This window comes from Argiope bruennichi, chromosome 4 (genome assembly GCF_947563725.1).
Source record: "Argiope bruennichi chromosome 4, qqArgBrue1.1, whole genome shotgun sequence".
Lineage (NCBI taxonomy): Eukaryota > Metazoa > Arthropoda > Arachnida > Araneae > Araneidae > Argiope > Argiope bruennichi.
The window spans coordinates 95,482,561-95,501,201 of NC_079154.1; the positions used below are offsets into that span (position 1 = coordinate 95,482,561).

Here is an 18,641-nt window from a genome sequence, read left to right on the forward strand (position 1 = left end):
ATATATATATATATATATATATATATATATATATATATATATATAATGAATATTTGTCTGTAAGTCTTTTATACAAAAATTACTGTCTTGACGGAATTAGACCCACGTGTTTTTCCAGGCAATAAAGAAAGTCATTGGCAGCAATTTAAAATACAAAAGTTAAAATATCAATTAATTAAAAAAATGATATTTTTCAACTATGCTTCAGAAGATATTGCGTGATATAGACTACAACCCAGATATTGTCCGTGTGACCAAGGGAAGTCACATATAACATCTATGACATGTGTATACAAAATTGTGAATTTCCGTCTACATTATAAGTTAATCTTATAGATAAATTATTTTTCATTAAATAGTTAGAGTCGTTTGTAATCGCTATATTCATTTTGAATTACCCTGTATATATTTCCATATTAGTAGTTTTAAAAATTTGGTAAGATAATATTCGAGGCCATTTAACAGGCCATATAAATAAAATAAAATAGTCATATAAATAAATAGGCCATTAGAAATTATTATGGCATTAAATCATTAAAAATGGTCAGTATGGAATATTTTAAGACACACTGTGCTTTCTATTAAATATTCTATTTTAGTTCACTCTTGTACAGACAATAGTAAACTTATTTGTTCCTCGATGCTTTTGTTTACAAATAATATTCACTTCAAAATAATTGAAGCTTACGGAAGTGAACTTCAACATGTGCCTCACAAGTTTTCAAGAGCGTTCTAGCCAACTTCCATAGGAGTATCTATAATTTTGTGCTGTTGCATTGTCCCACGAGAGAACGTGAAACTAAATAATGAGCGCCGTTCACAGAGCAAGACAAGACAGATCTTTAATGATAATAGTCGTGCACTAATTGCTCCCGTGGGCCATTCCTGAGATGCCGAGAGAACTTTCCTCCCGAAATTCTGCTAATGTTTTTGTGAAATGAATGGTTGACACGACATGAGCAAACAATAAATAAGCTGAAAACAAGATAATGGTGAAGATTTCTATTCTTGGATTGGGATTTACGTTCTTGAATTTATTGTTATGTTAATTGCTGAAATCTTGGTGTTTAATATTAATCTTATTTCAATTCCGTTTATTAAGTTAATACTTGTTTTAGTCGTAATAATATTTTAAGGTAATGTATCTGAGTTACTTTGTTGTGTCAGAAGTCGAAGTTTTTTCATATTGATTTTTGTTTTATTTAATTTTTTAGTTGTGCATAATTCGTTACCATTTCATTTAGTTTTATTTCTTATATTTTTAGATAAAATTGACATTTTAGCAAAAATATTGATTTATTTTTAAATTTATTCACCGTCATTTTATTTTAACTTGCTTTTTTTATTTTCAAATGCAGTGTTGAATAATAATATTTATAAATATTTGTGGTGTAAGCTTATAAGCTAGTTAACAGCTACGCTGCACGAGCAATTACTTTTGTATTGTGGTCATGTTACTGGGCTGTAAACTACAAAGACCCAGATTCTATTCTCACTCATCACAATCCACCACATTGGTGACCTCGGACGATGAACCTTCAACCTTCGTACAGCTGTTGTGGCGCCATCTATCCACAGCAACACAAAGTCGTCAGACTCACTTGACGCAGCAACACAAAAAAGGCCACAGCAACAAAAAGCCGTCAGACTCACTTGGCGCAACAGCAACCACTCACCCACACACGCTCGCCAGAACACTTGGCACTATTCAAATGGGTACAAGCACATTAGACTTATCAGCTAATAAAAATAACATCAACACTCAACAGCCATATCGTTCGTCTAACCTCCGACTCACTGGAGGGAGAGTCTGTGGTGTAAGCTTATAAGCCAGTTAACAGCTACGCTGCACGAGCAATTGCTTTTGTATTGTGGTCATGTTACTGGGCACCAAATCAGAAGTAGCCAGGTTCTATTCTTGCGCATCACAATTCGCCACATATTTCAATTAAAAAAAAATCAGTATCCATTTCTACACAAAAAATATATATAGTAATACTTTCTTGTTTTTGAATTTCTGCTTTTTAATATGTAAAAAATATGATTCTATAAAAACAGTTAATAAGTTCTCATAGAATTTTCTCATGTGAATCACAATGCCAGATTAGATTAGAGCTACTCATATGTGTTTTGAAAAACCTACATAATTGTGAATAATATCAAGATGTAACAGAAGACACTTGAACCAGCAATCTATGCTGCAAACTAAACAAATATTTGGAAACATGAGATATATCGTCACACAAAAAGATCTTAGAATAGCCTGCTAGATACGCAGCTCACATAATTAAATTTGATCTGAGACGTTTATATCCGAAACTATTCGTCTTAAAGTCAAGACATTTAGGGAGCTTCTTAATGAAAAGAGGCGAAAGATATTTACCAAGAAAATATTTATTATTATTATAGAAACTTGCCATAGAAGAACCTTCATGATAATACTTGAATATAGGTGCATATTTTAATTATTAAGGTGTAGCGAATTGAGATGCGTGGGGATAAAACCTAGGACCTTGTGATTCGCAGTCCAGTAACATAACCACGATACAAAAGCAATTGCTCTGATAGCGTAGCTGGCTTATATGCTTTCACCACAACGACACACACGTAAAATCGAAATATACATATAGAGATAACATTCAAGGAATTTCTTCTGTATAGAAATTCAGAACGAATGCAAATATCCAATGATAAGAAAAATATTATTAAAATATTTATTTAGTTAAAAGTAGGTTCAAAGAAATATGAATAAAGTTTCTGATTTATATTGTTAGAGTTTCTTCAATTTGCTAAATTGTTCATCATAAAAGATTTAAATTTTATACATTTTTTTTTTTTTCAAAAATACTAAGCAAGCTATTTTTTTTAATTCAGACACTGAGTACTACAAAGTTTAATCTTAAATTTCAAATAAATGAGAAAAAATTCGAACATAATTTACAGAAACAAGAAAGAAATAAAGTTACGGTAAAGAAACTTCAAATCTTATTTCTTTTAAAAACAAATTTTAAATATCTCTATGTCTGTGAAAACGTCTCGCATGCTTCCCTTAAAATCATGCGAGCTTAAATCTTAAGCATCATTTAAGCTTAATCGGGAGATCTTAATTAAGTAAATGGTTTTGACTATTAATTAGAAGCTGGAATTTCATCATTTTCGATGCATAATTTGGCTTATAGTAAACTAGAAATTTAATCTTAAGCGAGAGAAGCGGCATCCTTTGAGATGAGATGGAATCGCTAATGCCTCATAAATATATGCATTGATTAATGAGACGTGAAATGTTTTATATGCCAGTTATATATCTGAATGTATAGAATCTACTGTTTGACAGATTTCTAGACTTGTTTTAGCCTGATTGTAAATCATCGAAATAATTACTGACTACTTTTTTTTTGTCTCTGCAAAAAAAATTTTTACATAAGAAAATATCAGTGTTCTCAATAGGCAATCATAAATAATAGAACACTGAAGTTATGATAAGTGGAATCTTATATCAATGATCTCAGTAGGCAATCATAAATAAAAGAACACTGAAGTTATGCTAAGTGGAATCTTATATCAGTGATCTCAGTAGGCAATCATAAATAAAAGAACACTAAATTTATGATAAGTGGAATCTTATATCAATGATCTCAGTAGGCAATCATAAATAAAAGAACACTGAAGTTATGATAAGTGGAATCTTATATCAATGATCTCAGTAGGCAATCATAAATAAAAGAACACTGAAGTTATGATAAGTGGAATCTTTTAAACTTGATCTTTTTCTCGGAGACAAGCCGTTCACGAAGCATGCCATCCCATTTCGATACATCAAGGATACATTCACAAATTATCATATGCTATAACTGTTCGGGAAATGCTTGTAACACTTTTTAACTTAAAAACTTTAGAAGGGTAGAAATGACTGTGGATTAGATATACTTTCAAAACCACTGGTGTGCTGTGTGTAGGCCTCCTGTCGAGAAGAATTGACCTGCTCATTCTCTTTGTCCCCATCAACCTAACTACGATTTTAAAACTTATTTTGGGTAAGACGAGTCATCATGGATATTATTTTAAAAAAGGCATGTCCTTTCTTCGATACATCAGGAGCATTAGTTTGTTCCAATGCGTAATGGTGACGGTCGTTACTGTCTTTGTTTGACGGAATCAGGTCGTCACTCAGTAGAATGTTAGCCCGTCACCTATATCCTTGATTTTACTTTGCCAAAAGTTCCAAACAAGTATTCATGTGTTAGCAAATCAAATAATTATGCGGAAATGGGTGCCAACAAGTGTTGATATTTCAAAAGTGTGGTAGGGTTTTTCAAATACATATTAATATAATATCTTGAGACAGAGAATGCTAAAAATTATTACAAATTTTGAAATCTAGCAAAATATCAAAAGATTCTTCCCAATTTTATGAACAATTCTTTATGAAATAGTGAGTTTAATGATTGAAAATTTTAATAACATATAACTATTAAAAGAAGTAACTACTACAACTTTCAATTTGATCCTTCCATGTTATGAATTTTATACTGGGCTTCCCAATAAGTTTATTAAATTCTTAAAAAAATATTAAAGATTTAAGAAAGCAAGAATTCTCAAGATTCCCAAAGAGACCGCCTCCAAGAAATGTACATTCAACATGATATTCCTCCAGATCTGCATAACTTTCAGAAAAAAATGGGATCTAATTTCCGAATCTGTATTCAACGATTTCTTATAGAGATCTTGTTTAATATATATATATTAAACAAATGCATACTCAATGATATCACACAATTTACTATAGAGTTTAAATATTTCATTAATTTTAGTAAAAATGATTTTTTTTTACTAATTTTTCCAAGTGGGATTTTTTTATGTATTATTATTTCATAGGTAGAAATGAGTAACATTTTTATTCAAAAAAATGAATAGTGCTTTTCTTAATATACATTAAGCTTCTTTCTTCAACCTGTGCTTAGTGATTCCAAACTTTTGTCCCTTATCAAGGAATTCTACGTGCATATATTATAATATTTAGCTATTCTTCTATTGTTTCTTTCAAGTCAATTTCAAATTTCCATAATGGAGCTTTTTAGCTTTCAAAATCAATTTCGAATAATAATTTTCCATCGTAAAAGTAAAGGGCGTGAAAAAATTTTCCATTTTCATAATATATTTTTTAAATATCGAAAAGACTATATGCTGCATAAAAAATCATAAACGAAACTAAATCGCTAAAATATATGCAAATTCACATATTCGTATTAATCTGAAATTTAAAGACTCTATAAAGAGTTAAATGTTCTGAGGATTAATTTTTTTGTCATTGACTGAACATAATCATTATATTTTTTAATTAACAACACTTCCCCAGATTGCAATTTTCTGCAATATATCAGGATTAAGAAATTACTAATTGGAATTTGGAATGCCACAAAGCTATCCCAATATGTATTGAATTCCAAATCTCTTATCTCCAGTCAGTGCAACTGGAGCTAAGGATTCTAAATTTAATTCCTCGTCGCAGTGCAATGATTGGAGAATATAATACCACGTTGCACGGATGAATGACTTGCATCGTGTTTATCAAATTCAAATAGGATAGAGCACTAACAATTGAATGGATGCAAACACGCTAAGATGTTGCTGCAATATCCTGATATAAAGGCAATGCACGAGTGATTGAAAGTAAATAGATTGTTTGTATCGGATTGTACAAATATATCAGTAAAATGCATATGGTAGATTATTATGAATTTCAGGTTTATAGGAATATGAATATAAAAGATTGTAGAAAAATATAAAAGATTATTCGGTTTGAAATCGAATTAAGTTTTACTCGATCGAATAAGTTCTTGGATTAGAAATGAATCAAAATGGTGTGTTTTGAAGCTATATAAAAGATATTTAATGAGGAAATATCATTCTTAAAAAATATGTACAGCATTTTAGTTAGATCTGATCTTCAGAACTCCAATATGTACATTATATTGGAATATATCATATATTATTTTAAAGATACCTGAGCGTAGGTAGGCATTATGATGTATTAAGCATCCACATTAAGTTTAAAATTTTAGAGTATTATGTCAAACCCCAGAGCCTCTAAATTCAAAAACAAAATTCAGTTAGGGATATATCAGAACAAACTGTGTTTTTAGACAGGATGTTTCAAGATATAGCTAATATCTGACTACGCAAATGGTTATGTTTTGTAAGATTAAAATATTATATAATAGTCAAAAATTTAGGAAATAAACAAAATACTGCTATTCTCAATTAAACGATTTAGAGCTCTATGAATGGTTTTTACTTCATTATTTAATTAATACAAACGCCGGCACCCTGGCCTAAGGGTATTGCGTCTTCCCCGTGATCTGGGCGTTCCGGATTCAAGTCCTGGTTCGAGCAGGGTTGCTCCTTCCCCTGTGAGGTGTATAAAAGAGCCACTCTGTAAAAAGGGTTTGTGCAAGCGAGTGTATGAGTGTCATCTCCATATGAGATAGAAGTCAGACTTCTGCCCTCGGGTACTCAGGGGCCTTTACCCTCAGAAGCTACTGCACAAACTCGGCTTAAATCGCTGACTGTGGCAGCGGGCTTGTCTGTGGCAAGTGCCATAAGTAAAAACAACAACATTAATTCAAGCGAAAATAAAACGTATAAATACATTCTAAATTGTGAAATTACAAAACAGAAATCAAGTAATAATCATTAGAATCAAGTAAGTAAACGTATTCAAATGATACTACGGATTAAAATGTAAGACAAATAATATAAATTAAAATAGGCTTTATTTGAAATTTATCATTTGATTTTTTTATAAACTATTTAATAAATATAACTTTTCAATGTCCAAAAATAAGAAAAATAAAGGGATGAAAATTAAATGATTTCTTTAATAAAAAAAAATAAGATTTGATTATGTCAGACCATACTTATATTTAAGTTTTTTTTTCTTTTTTTTTAATGAGTGTATAAAAATGACAATTCTGTATATAAAGATTTTAATAAGCACAAAAATTCAACATTCAATTCCTTGAAATGATGACCTTTGAAAAAATAGGATTTATAAATTCATGCCGTTTTAGAATGAATAAATATTTACTTCATACCACTAAGGAATGTATGGATTTTGCTGACACTTTATAATGATATACGACGCGATGAGTATATCATCATAGAAATTTAAAATCGTAAGTTAAAATCAAGTGAATTAATTAGAATCGCAATTAGATTATCCTTGAATTAGTATTCTATTCAAAAACAAATATTCGATACTGAAGTAACAATATTTGATATATGTTGTTTAAATATATGACATATGTCATAAATATTATATGAAAATGTCGTATTTAACGAGTAGTTCGAACACGCTATTCTAAGACTTAAAACAAAGTTATTTCACCAGAACTCGGTTCAAATATGTTCTCTAGAAAAACAATACTATTTAATCATATGAATAATTCCAACATCGTTTTTCTAACCTTTCGTTGCGTTGTAATGAATTTCATATGATGATAATTAGGATCACACAAAGATGAAGTATCTTAACTTTAAAAAAATTTATACATATTTTATGAAGGATTCGCCTGTTGAATGTTGGAAAACAGTACAGTTAACAACAGACTCAAGAAAAATACCGGAACAACCCAAAGCTATCAGACAGTACTCATCAGACATAAATATTCCAATGAAAGACTTCTCTGAAATATTGACTATCCTTGGAAAATTTAAAGTGATACTAAGACATAGAAACTTCTATAAGGATCTCTTACCTTCGCTCCTGATCGAGATATTTCCAAAATAATAGTAAATTCGGTTACTACCATTTTTGTTGCAAAGGCTGGGAAATCATTGATTTGACATCCATTCAGCAACCATTAAGTGTCTGTAAAACTACATTATTTACCACGAAATTACCTGCACAAGGAAACAATATTACAGATTCTTGTTCTCGAAGATAAAATCCGGACGCCGAATTTCTTGAAAGTATCATGCCAAGTGTAGAATTCATAGAATGAAACATTTTTAAATTATATATGCCTGCTTCTGGATGTGATAGCACGAAACAGTAAATCACTGAATCAAAAAATAAAATTTGCATGAGATCTTTATATCAAAATTGTTGAATTCTGCGTAATTTTCAATGAAAATCTGTAATGACAGAACGAATTCACCCACGTATAAACTATTTGTTTGTTTTCCTATCCATATACCTATTAACATGATCATGTTCCAGGTACCACCCTTGGCTGGAATATAGATGTCCCATCAGAAAGCGTTCGTCATATGTGGCTCGCATTTGAATGCTTAACATTGGAGTAAAATTATAACCATCATTTCTTTCGGCACTAGATGATCTCTTAACTTTCTCATTCATAGTATCGTTCAAGTTCAAATACCTTAAAATATTGGAAAGGCTGAGTTTTTTTCTTTCTAAGATAAGAAAAATTTCCTACCCCCTACCCCCTCTTTAAAAAAACCACAATAATAGCCCGTGTTATTATGAAGTTGATACACAACAGAGGATCCTCTTTAACTAAAGGTTTGTAAAAAAATATATGCTCGAATATCCTTTAAGAGTTCTCAGAAAATCTTCCTGTTGCCCAAATCTATCTGAGAAAGCATCTCTAATGAACAAAGCACCCGCCGTGGATAATCAATCAGTCGCAATTAGCGAAAGGAGGAAAAAAGTTAGTAAAAACCTCTCAGATACAGGCCGTAATTCGGTTGAATGAACGTTCGGGATTTTTCAGTATCGATAGAATCACATTCAAAATCGTTTAACTGATGTCCATTATTAAAAATTTTGTTCTCGGCATCTTTTGAGAGTTCTTAAAAAACAGCCATGTTCTCAAAATCCACCTAGATGAGCGTATCAAATGATGAAAGCACTATCCTCAGGTATTTAATCAATCCCGCTTAACGGAAAAGGGTGATCTCCTAGCGCATGGGTCGCCTGCCGACATTTCAATGAATGTGAGTTTGAGGCGTTTCAGTATTCATAAAGTAATCGGTCATGTGTGAGAGAAATGAATTGCATTTACAAGTTCAACTCAGTTCAGTTACATTAACGTTACGTTTTAATGCAACACTAGGGCTATTTTGGGACGGACCTCAAAATTTTGAACCGCGGTGAGATGACGAGGACGGCATCTGGGCTGGCACCCCACTCTCCAAAATTCCACACCACACCAGCGGGAAGACGTTTACCTCAGACAGATTTAACGTGCACCAGAGCCGCTTATACGACTGTTCTTCGGTAGGATCAGGCCTCGAACCTGAATTCTTCCAACTTCGAGACCTTACCACCAGGCCACCGTGGTCCAATGATATTTTCAAAATATTAACACAATCAATAAAAATAATTAACGAGCTACATAAATGAATTTGATATATTTCGACCTTAATATTTCTAAATTGTATACATTATTTTATTTAAACTGCCGTTGAGAAAATTTCTGAAATGCATACTCCATTCTCTTTTCTGAAACTGGAAACTAAACTGAAACTATGTCATGCTGGCTGCGCGAGCAAGAATAAAGTTGTCGGGCAACTCAAACTGAATTACTTAAGTTTTACAACTTTGTTGGTAACTTTCAAAAACCGTTCTAATTTCTTCATTTAAGCCGGTCGACTGCAACAAAAATGTGTTGATGGAAATACCCTCATTGTACCGGAATAGCTTGAGATAATCGATTCCATCAAATTGGGAATTCAAGCAGGCGAATCTTCATTGTTAGCGATTCCTCTGTTCAGAAAAGAACAAAAAAGAATCGTCATGATTTATTCATGAAGCCATAAAAATTTCGCGTTTCATTTTATTTCGACTCACAACTTTCTTCTTAAAGATATTACTTCGAAAATAAATTTAAAAGTGACTTTAATTGGCTTTTAAGTAGCGGGCGATATATAGTTAGCAGGAAAAAAAAAACGTTTTCAGCGAGGGATAACAGTTTCCATAATAATTAAATATTTATGTATTCTTTCTTCGCATTTAAATTGAAGTTATTGAGGAAACTTTTAAAATTTCAAAGTGTATCTTTAATAAGCATTTATATTATTTTATGGTATAAGCTTGAATGAATGAATTTTCTTAATTTCCAAACTTACGAAACAAAAGAAATTACAAGTTTGAAAGAAAGAAGTTGAAAATAACCAATTAGTGTTATTAAAATGACCCGTATATATGCGATATAAATAAGTTGTTCAGAACTTTTTAAAACTTTTAATAGAAAATGTAAAATGGAAAGAGTCTCATTTTTAATCTTAATAAAAATGTTAATTTACCAATTTAATTGCTGTTGAACAGATAATGATAAATAAAGTGTCGTGAATAAAATATTATATTTATAGAATATTATAATATATAAAGCTACTTTATAGCAAAGTTTCACGCAAAAAAGTTAATTAAAATTTTACTAAAGACTCTTTGAAAGCATTAGCATATTATTGTTTATGATTATTTATCTCCATCATAGCTTGGCAGAATACAAGCTTCTATTAGGAATCAAAAATAGGATAGTCATTTTTTAAAAGAATTAGAAGCAATGGGATATTTTATATGTAAATTTCAGATCAATAATTTATGCTGATGTTTAAAAATATCATTTAATTATAATGGTGATTAGGGTTAGTGACGCTGTTCAGAATAAATAGTTATTCGAAATAGTGAAATACGCTGCGCAACAACGAAGCATTAGCGAGTTGAGAAACATGTTCCTTCTTTTGCCAGTTATGGGCATTCGACGTACACACGTCAATATAAATCTTCATTTTGGCGCGGTAGATGTGAAATTGTTTATCTAATAAAAATGAAATCTTATTCGATTTATTATGACTTTTGCAAAATTTACTTTGCAACTACAGTACACTCCCGATTATCCGCGGAATTGGGTGGCGCGGCCGCCGTGGATAACAAAAATCGCGGATAATCCGAAAAAAGCTAAAAACGGGTATAGCAAAAAAGAAAACAGTCATTCCAACTTTGAAAAATCGTTTTATGTACAATAAAACGTAAAATAAACAACAGGAAATGTTTAACTATCGCTTAATATTTTAGTACATCACTCAAAACTAACCTAAAATGCATTTTGTTAATGAAAACAGAAAAGTGCTTTGTACTTACGAGAGGCGTCAAGGATACACAGAAAAATTAATACATATGTACTGTTTTAATACTGTAATGTATTATGTAATTACAAAAGCATAACTGTAAAACTGCACCTTTTTGAAAAAATCAGAACTGTGCGGCAGGCGCGGATAACCCGCCCACGGATAATCGGGAGTCTACTGTATTTGTATTGCGTTCTACGTGTATATGCGTCATTGTTTGACTTTAAAGGGGAGGGGATATGAGGGACTTTAAAAATAAATTTTGAAGTTAACTGATTAAGATAACTTTCCACTTTTTTTTTCAATATTACATTATAATGTTTATTTTTTTATTTTAGTTGTAATCGTGTTCAAAAACAGTCATATCAAAATTTTCCTAAGTGAAATTATTCAAAACTTTCATCTGTTATTAACAAGGTACGTTGCAAAGGCAATTATCAGAGCAGAAAATTTGAAACAGTTTATTGTAGTAATAAAAATCGGTCATCATTAAGCATTAGAATCATTTATCATGTAATAATAGGAAGCGGAAGGAAGTTATCTAGGAATACGATTGTATCTTGTTCCACCAATAATGTTTCAGCAGTTTATGCAAGATTAATAAATAATATTTTTAAATTATCTACCATATCATCTACATACTTAAAACTTTCAACATGTGAAATCTAGTTATCAATATTAAATTGGAAATAAAGCTCTTTAAAATAGCTCTTTAAAAATAAAAGAAATGAAGCAATATCATTACAATTATAAGCTTTATATACAATATGACTATCAAAGAAAAACATCATAAATTATTTTAATTTATAATTAAAACTAATTTGTAATATTTTAACCCTAAATTTTACTAATTAGTTTCAATCAATAGTTATGCCTCCATATCATTATAGCTGATACTTTTGACGGATAATTTTTGTTTTTATAGTGGACATCATTATAAAATCCGGAGTTTCACTTTTTGTTTTTATAATGGACATCATTATAAAATCCGGAGTTTCACTTTTTGTTTTTATAATGGACATCATTAGAAAATCCGGAGTTTCACTTTTTGTTTTTATAATGGACATCATTATAAAATCCGGAGTTTCACTTTTTGTTTTTATAATGGACATCATTATAAAATCCGGAGTTTCACTTTTTGTTTTTATAATGGACATCATTATAAAAACAGGAGTTTCACAAATACAAAAAAGTGCTAGTGTTTAGTAAAAACGGACTTCTATGAAAACATGGAACACGATTCGTAACAATTTGTAATGTTTCTGCTATGTTTTGTTGATTGGAACCCACTCAAACTGGAGGGTATTGATGTGAAATAGTTGTCTGCCCTTTCCCGGTGTGAAAAGAATCGTTCTGTTAGCGGTCATCATTTGCATTTGCATCTTTGATTTATGCCAAAATGATTTTCTTTCGAATTTTCTAATATATTCTAACTAAACTTCTACTGATATGCATACTACAATATGCTTCTTGCATATAGGCTAATTTAGCATCATTATTGTAATTATTCGCCGAAATTTTCAGTATAGGTAAATCTACTGAAACTAATACTGTATAAACATTACAACATGTTTATAAATAACTGCATTGCACCGAAAGTAATCATATATCATTGTCTAATTATTATGATTTCTTAATTTATTCAAATATTTCTTTCTCTATTATTTAGCAGGGTGTTTTGTAATTTAAAATTCATGATAATGTTATTTTTTATGCTTTGTTCTCCAATCTAGATTTTTCAGCCATTCTGTATTTAAATATATAACGTTTTAGAACTTGGTGATTCGAATATGAGCCTTTCCAGCCCTTCTGCGGAATTAATTCAGTAACTTCTGTTTGGCAATTCCAACAGACTCCAACATTGGGTATTTATAGTGAAAATAGAAGAGGAACTCTCTTTCGCTTGCACTCTCAGTATCTTGATCTCTTTTCAGATTATCTCCTCCTATTAACAATGATCTGCTGCATTTTCAACAGCCTCTGCATACGCATGTCTATCGTAATCTGTATGACCTACATATCCCGAATTAGAGTTAATAATATTTTCTGATGTGAACAATGTATGACATTGTAGCTATTGTAATTTTAATGAAACGAGTTTAAATATTCTATAAATGAAAAATTTAGAACAATTGAAATATTTGATCTTCGAGAATAACTATTTTCTATAGTATTTTTTTTTTTTTTTTTTTTTTTTGTAAATTTCACCTTATTTCCCGATAAAAATGTAATAGTTTCGCGCATAATGATTTTAATTCTGAAAATACTGTCATTTTAACGAATAAATGGAAGACAACATTACCTATTATTAAAATACAATTCGTCTGTTCATATTGCATGATACAACTGTAGAAAATGAATTAATTACGGATTTCGAAGTATTTAATTATATTCAAATGAAATATGGTAATTTGCAAAAAAACAAGAGACAAATTATGATATTAATAAAATCAATTGATATATTAAAGTCAAACATACGTTTAGACATAAATTTATTATTTTCTTCAATCATAGAAATTTTCCATTTCATTAATTAAATAATTAAGATTCATTGACTTTTACTTATATGTTTCCATATAGGGTAATGAAATATATATGCAATTTCAAAAATAACAATTAAATTAATGCAAAAATAAAAATTTCTAAATTTAATTAAGTTGGAAAAATACTAATTATAATTACTATTAAATTAATGTAATGCGAGAAAGTCTGAAGGAGACCACTTTCGTTGATTGTACTCAAAATCAACCTGGATTTTCTATTTGCTGTTAATATAGGAAATATAAAAACAACCAAGACAGCCAATAATTGAATTTCCGATTCATATTCCTTATTTTAATAACGTTATCAAATACATATTATGTATATGTACTGCGCAATTTTGGTTAAAATTAAAAAAAAATTAAATAAAGAGATAAAGCATCAATTACATTTTAGTACCAAGTAAATATACTGCAATTTTCTTCCTTTAAAAGAGAAACAAATTGTATCTTCCAATACGGGAAATTCATTTAATGCAAGATTTCTGTATTCACCAACTGCAAGATATTTCAAAACCTATCTTGAAATGAATTTCCTCAAGGCGACTATAGATTATTTTGAAACTTCAGAACACCAGATATTAACAGAATGTAGTTATCGTCATAACTTAAAGGAAAAAAAAACTCGCATTGCAGAGCATTAGTTGAAAAGAAATAATGAAAAACAACAACTGGCAAAAACCTTATATATGCAATTAGAATTAGCATCCTAAAATATTCATTAATTTGCTACATATTTGACAATTGATAAAGCTCTGAAAGATATTTATTTACTTTATATTTTTTAAAATTATTTTCCCGAAAGCGTCAAATACTTAACAACTAGAAAGAAAGTTATTTTGAATTGGTCACTTTGAAAAGCTCAAAAATTAGCGAATTCCTTCATTCATTTCATTTTATTTTCACTCATTTAATTTAGAACCTCCAAAAAATCAGTGAGACTTCAACGAATAATATTCACTTTTTTCCTTCTATTATTATTATTATAAATAACTTATTCTTGTTCACCTAGCCAATTTGCAAAGAGGAAAACAAATATTTCTTCCCAATGACGCACATAAATATTGTTCTTAAACTTTTTCAGTGAAATTTGCGAAAACAAAATAACACATTATAATATATACACATTAATAATGAGGACAAAAATCAAACTTTTCAATTAAAGGCTGCGAACATAGTTTCATGCTAAAGTGCATTTTTTATTTTATTTTCGAGTAAGTAAAATGTAAATAATAAAAGCATTTTAAAAATTCTGAATAAAATCTAATTATAATTAAATATGAATAATAACCTTAGTCATATAATGGAATTATTTTTACAAATACCTTCATTTCAAACATAAAGTTAATATATCAAATAAAAATAACTAATTGATCTTTTGGAAATAATTTTCAAATTAGAGGATCAAAACGAAGGCTCGTTTCTTATATAATTCCAAAAATAAAAATATATTAAGTAAAAAGAATGTCTAGAAATGCCCTCGCAGATGTAACGGTAATTAAATAGCCCCGATATTGAAACAATTATTAATATCATCAAAAGTAAGTTTTTCTTCTCCTAACTATGAAACATTACCTTACGTTTTTAATGAAAAGCAATTGTATACTTCATATACAATGATTGAACGTAAAAAGAAAATCGTAGACGCCGAAATAAATATAAAAGAGTATTATTTCAACTACATTTAATTAGCTGCTTCAATTATGCTATTTTTGGTTGATCTAATTACATTATATTTATTTTAATTAATTTATATTTTAATTTTTAGACAATAGTGAAATGATTTCTTTCTAGCGCTTCAAACATTAAAAAATTGTTTGTTGATAAGTAAATTTTTGATTATTCGCTAGCATATCGTAGATTATTTAGAGCGCAGTCCAAATTACTAGTAATAAAGTTTCAATCATGAATTTAAAAAAAGATTGTTTCACATAAATGGGCAATCTTTCCTTTAAAAAACGAAACTAGCAAATTATAAATGCAGAAATCTACTGTTTTATTTAAGTTATAATTTTATTTGAAGATTTATACTTTAAATTAAAAAGAATTTTCGTTTAGATGATTTGTATTCTTTTTCAGTTTCTTTCGGTTTATTTCGTGATTATTACTTTACTCTGTTCTGTAGATTATCAAAAGTCTGCTGCACAAGAAAGATTTTTAGATATGCACAATGCCATGATAAATCGGATTTTATATGAAGCATCTCACAGTTCTAAAACAATTCTAAGGTTTTTATATAAATAAGTAGAAATAATATTACTAATTTTCTACAAAAAAAATTTAAATATATGTGACTTAATACATTTTTAAATATTTCAAATACTGAATTTAAAATATATCTTTTATCTAATTGTCTGATAATTTTCTCGTACATGCCATAAAAATGTACTTCTACAATAGAATGCAAATATCTTATATATGAAAAACAATTTTCTTTTTCGTTTATTGTAGTGACTTGTGCTTATTATTGTAGTACTGGTTTGGCATTTAATATTTTAATAATATTTCGCACATTTTTAAAAGCGATAATATACCAAATTTCCCTATATTTCTAATTGTTGCATGAATCTGATATTCCAATTTCATTTACTTTCAAATAAAAAAATAGCATTCTTAATTATCATTTTGAGGCGTTAAACATTTTAAATCTTGGGATAATCTGGAAGTTAGAAAATCAATACAAATATACCTCGAAATAAGAAAAAATAAATGATTGTACGTCTGAATTAATATTTTTTCCTTTACAAACTTTAATTATTTTCTGCAGAAATATTTGCATTCTTTCAACAGAAGATTACATAATACTTGTTGAATCTAAATTTGGCGTAATTTATCAAATTTCTAACAAATTCAATTTGGTAATCAAGAAAATTCATGTAATGAGATACGCTAAGTAATATCTTTCGTTTTCAATGTAAACAGAGAGCATTTAAACAAGCATAAACTGTTAATTTTCGTACATAAACTGTTAAAACTTCATAAATTATAATTTTTTTCTCTAAAAGTTATTATTCATCTGAGATATATAAATTGTTTTGAAAAAAACTACGTAGCGAACTAAATGCGTAATAATAAGATAGCGAAAAAAAAAAGAATAAATAAATAGTTCTTATATATATATAAAAGCTATAATATGTAAGAAGTAACGAAGAGTCTTATGAGCGTAGAAAGCAATTTCTGTAAATAAGGTTAAAGATTATTATCATACGCATTTCATAAACAATGTAAATGATTTCTTAATAAATTGTATTTGCTTTAATAAATTAATACATTCCCTCAATAATAAACTTAGAATTTGTAGAAATAAAATAGACTCGACTGAATCAAAACTTCTATGTTCATTTGGAATTGTCTCATTTTACGTAACATAATAGGGAAAAGATTTTTTTGATGTTCTTATAATAATTTGGATGTATATTTAGCCCCTTTATAATTTTTTTTATTAATGTGTTTGATATATATAAATGATGTAATTCTTTTAACGTTCATGATTCTCTTATTAAAATTCAGGAATTTCTACTTTTCCTTTTTTAAAACATTTGATCTTTATCGGACTCTTTTTTTTTTTAAATTCCACCGTGGCAACATTCATTTTAAAACTAAGCGTCACATTCACAACTTACCAATTAAATCTGCCTTTCTTTACATGTGTTCTTTCGCCTTTGCTCGTTGAAACGTGCTATCGGACTTCGGTTTCGGAGCGACTGTGTTCTGATGTATCAAACGTGAAAATAACATCCAGGCGCTCTCGTGATAGCGGAGCTCGCACTTTCGCGCTTCGCCAGATCGCAGAGGGCGCTTCAGTCGACTCCTCTCATTGGAGGACTCTTATCTCAAGTCAGTGAAAGAGATACGAGTGAAAGCGGCTACCAGTAGCTCGAGGTGAGAAGTTGCTCTGCTGAAAAGTCTTATTGGATGGCTTTTCAAATTTCCAAAATCATGAAAAGAACAAATGTTTCCTGCAGAATACGCTTTGATGAAGCAGATTTTATTTAAATTAGAAACTTATAAAGATGATAAAGTACTGCTAAAATTTAAATCTAGCTTTTTAAGGCTTTGGCATTCTTTTAAATCTCATTATTTGATTTACTAGAGATATAATTGATTTTAAGTACAATTATTATTTATGTATTAAATTTTGATTCAGGTTAATTTCATCAGTAAGATTCCTCACATTGGTACATATTTATATCGATTTTTTTTATCAAAATGCAGTACAATCTCGATTATCCGAACTGATATTACTTTTATGTATTCGGATAATTGAAAAGAAGTCAATTATTCGGATAATTGACTTCTTTTCTTTCAAACAAAAACAGTTCCTTTCAAAATCATAAAAGTAAGTATACTAATAGAATATCTAACTCGTAATAACACTTTATCAAACTATTTATTTAGTTTTCAAAATTCTCAGATTCCGTTTTGAAACATTAATTAATTTTTCTAAACGAAGCGGAAAATGGTTCTTTCTAAGAATTGAAAAAATAAATCATTCGATGATGTGTTGCGGAAGGAGGAATGGGTATTCGCTTGTTGCCAAAACAACTCTTCTTTAAGAATTACTAGAAGAGAAGAAAAAACGTATAATAATTAGAAAAACCATTAAAAGATTCATGCTTGAAGATAAAGATCTTAAGATGGATCATATAAAGAGAAATATCAAATATTTCTGGTTTGTGTTTCCATTGAATTTCTACTGATCCTTTCAAAATGTTTCCAAAATGATATATCCTACCTTCCTTCAATTTTGCTTTGCAATTCCAATATTTTTTTACTTTCATTTAAAACAAAACCTTTGCTTATCAATGTGAAATTTTCAAATACATTTACAGAACAGTTTTTATTTTAAAAAACATGGAATTTACTTTGTGCATTCGCATAAAATTAAATTGTTTAAAAATGGAACTGCTTTATAATTTAATTTTTCCTTTAAATTCGTCATAAAATACTTCATTTCATTTGTATACGATTCGTTTGAATCTCAGTGCTAAGTTCCTCTTCCTT

At 29.2% G+C, this 18,641-nt stretch overlaps 1 protein-coding gene across 2 annotated transcripts in view; it reads right to left on the reverse strand.

Annotated features, from left to right (window-relative positions):
• Positions 1 to 17,351, reverse strand: part of LOC129966046 (5-hydroxytryptamine receptor-like) — a 257,650-nt gene extending 240,299 nt beyond the window's left edge. For both annotated transcript variants that reach the window (XM_056080398.1, XM_056080397.1), the window contains exon 1: positions 17,261 to 17,351. The gene's annotated coding sequence lies outside the window, so the exon portion shown is untranslated. The remainder of the gene's footprint in view (positions 1 to 17,260) is intronic.
• Positions 17,352 to 18,641: the final 1,290 nt, after the last annotated feature.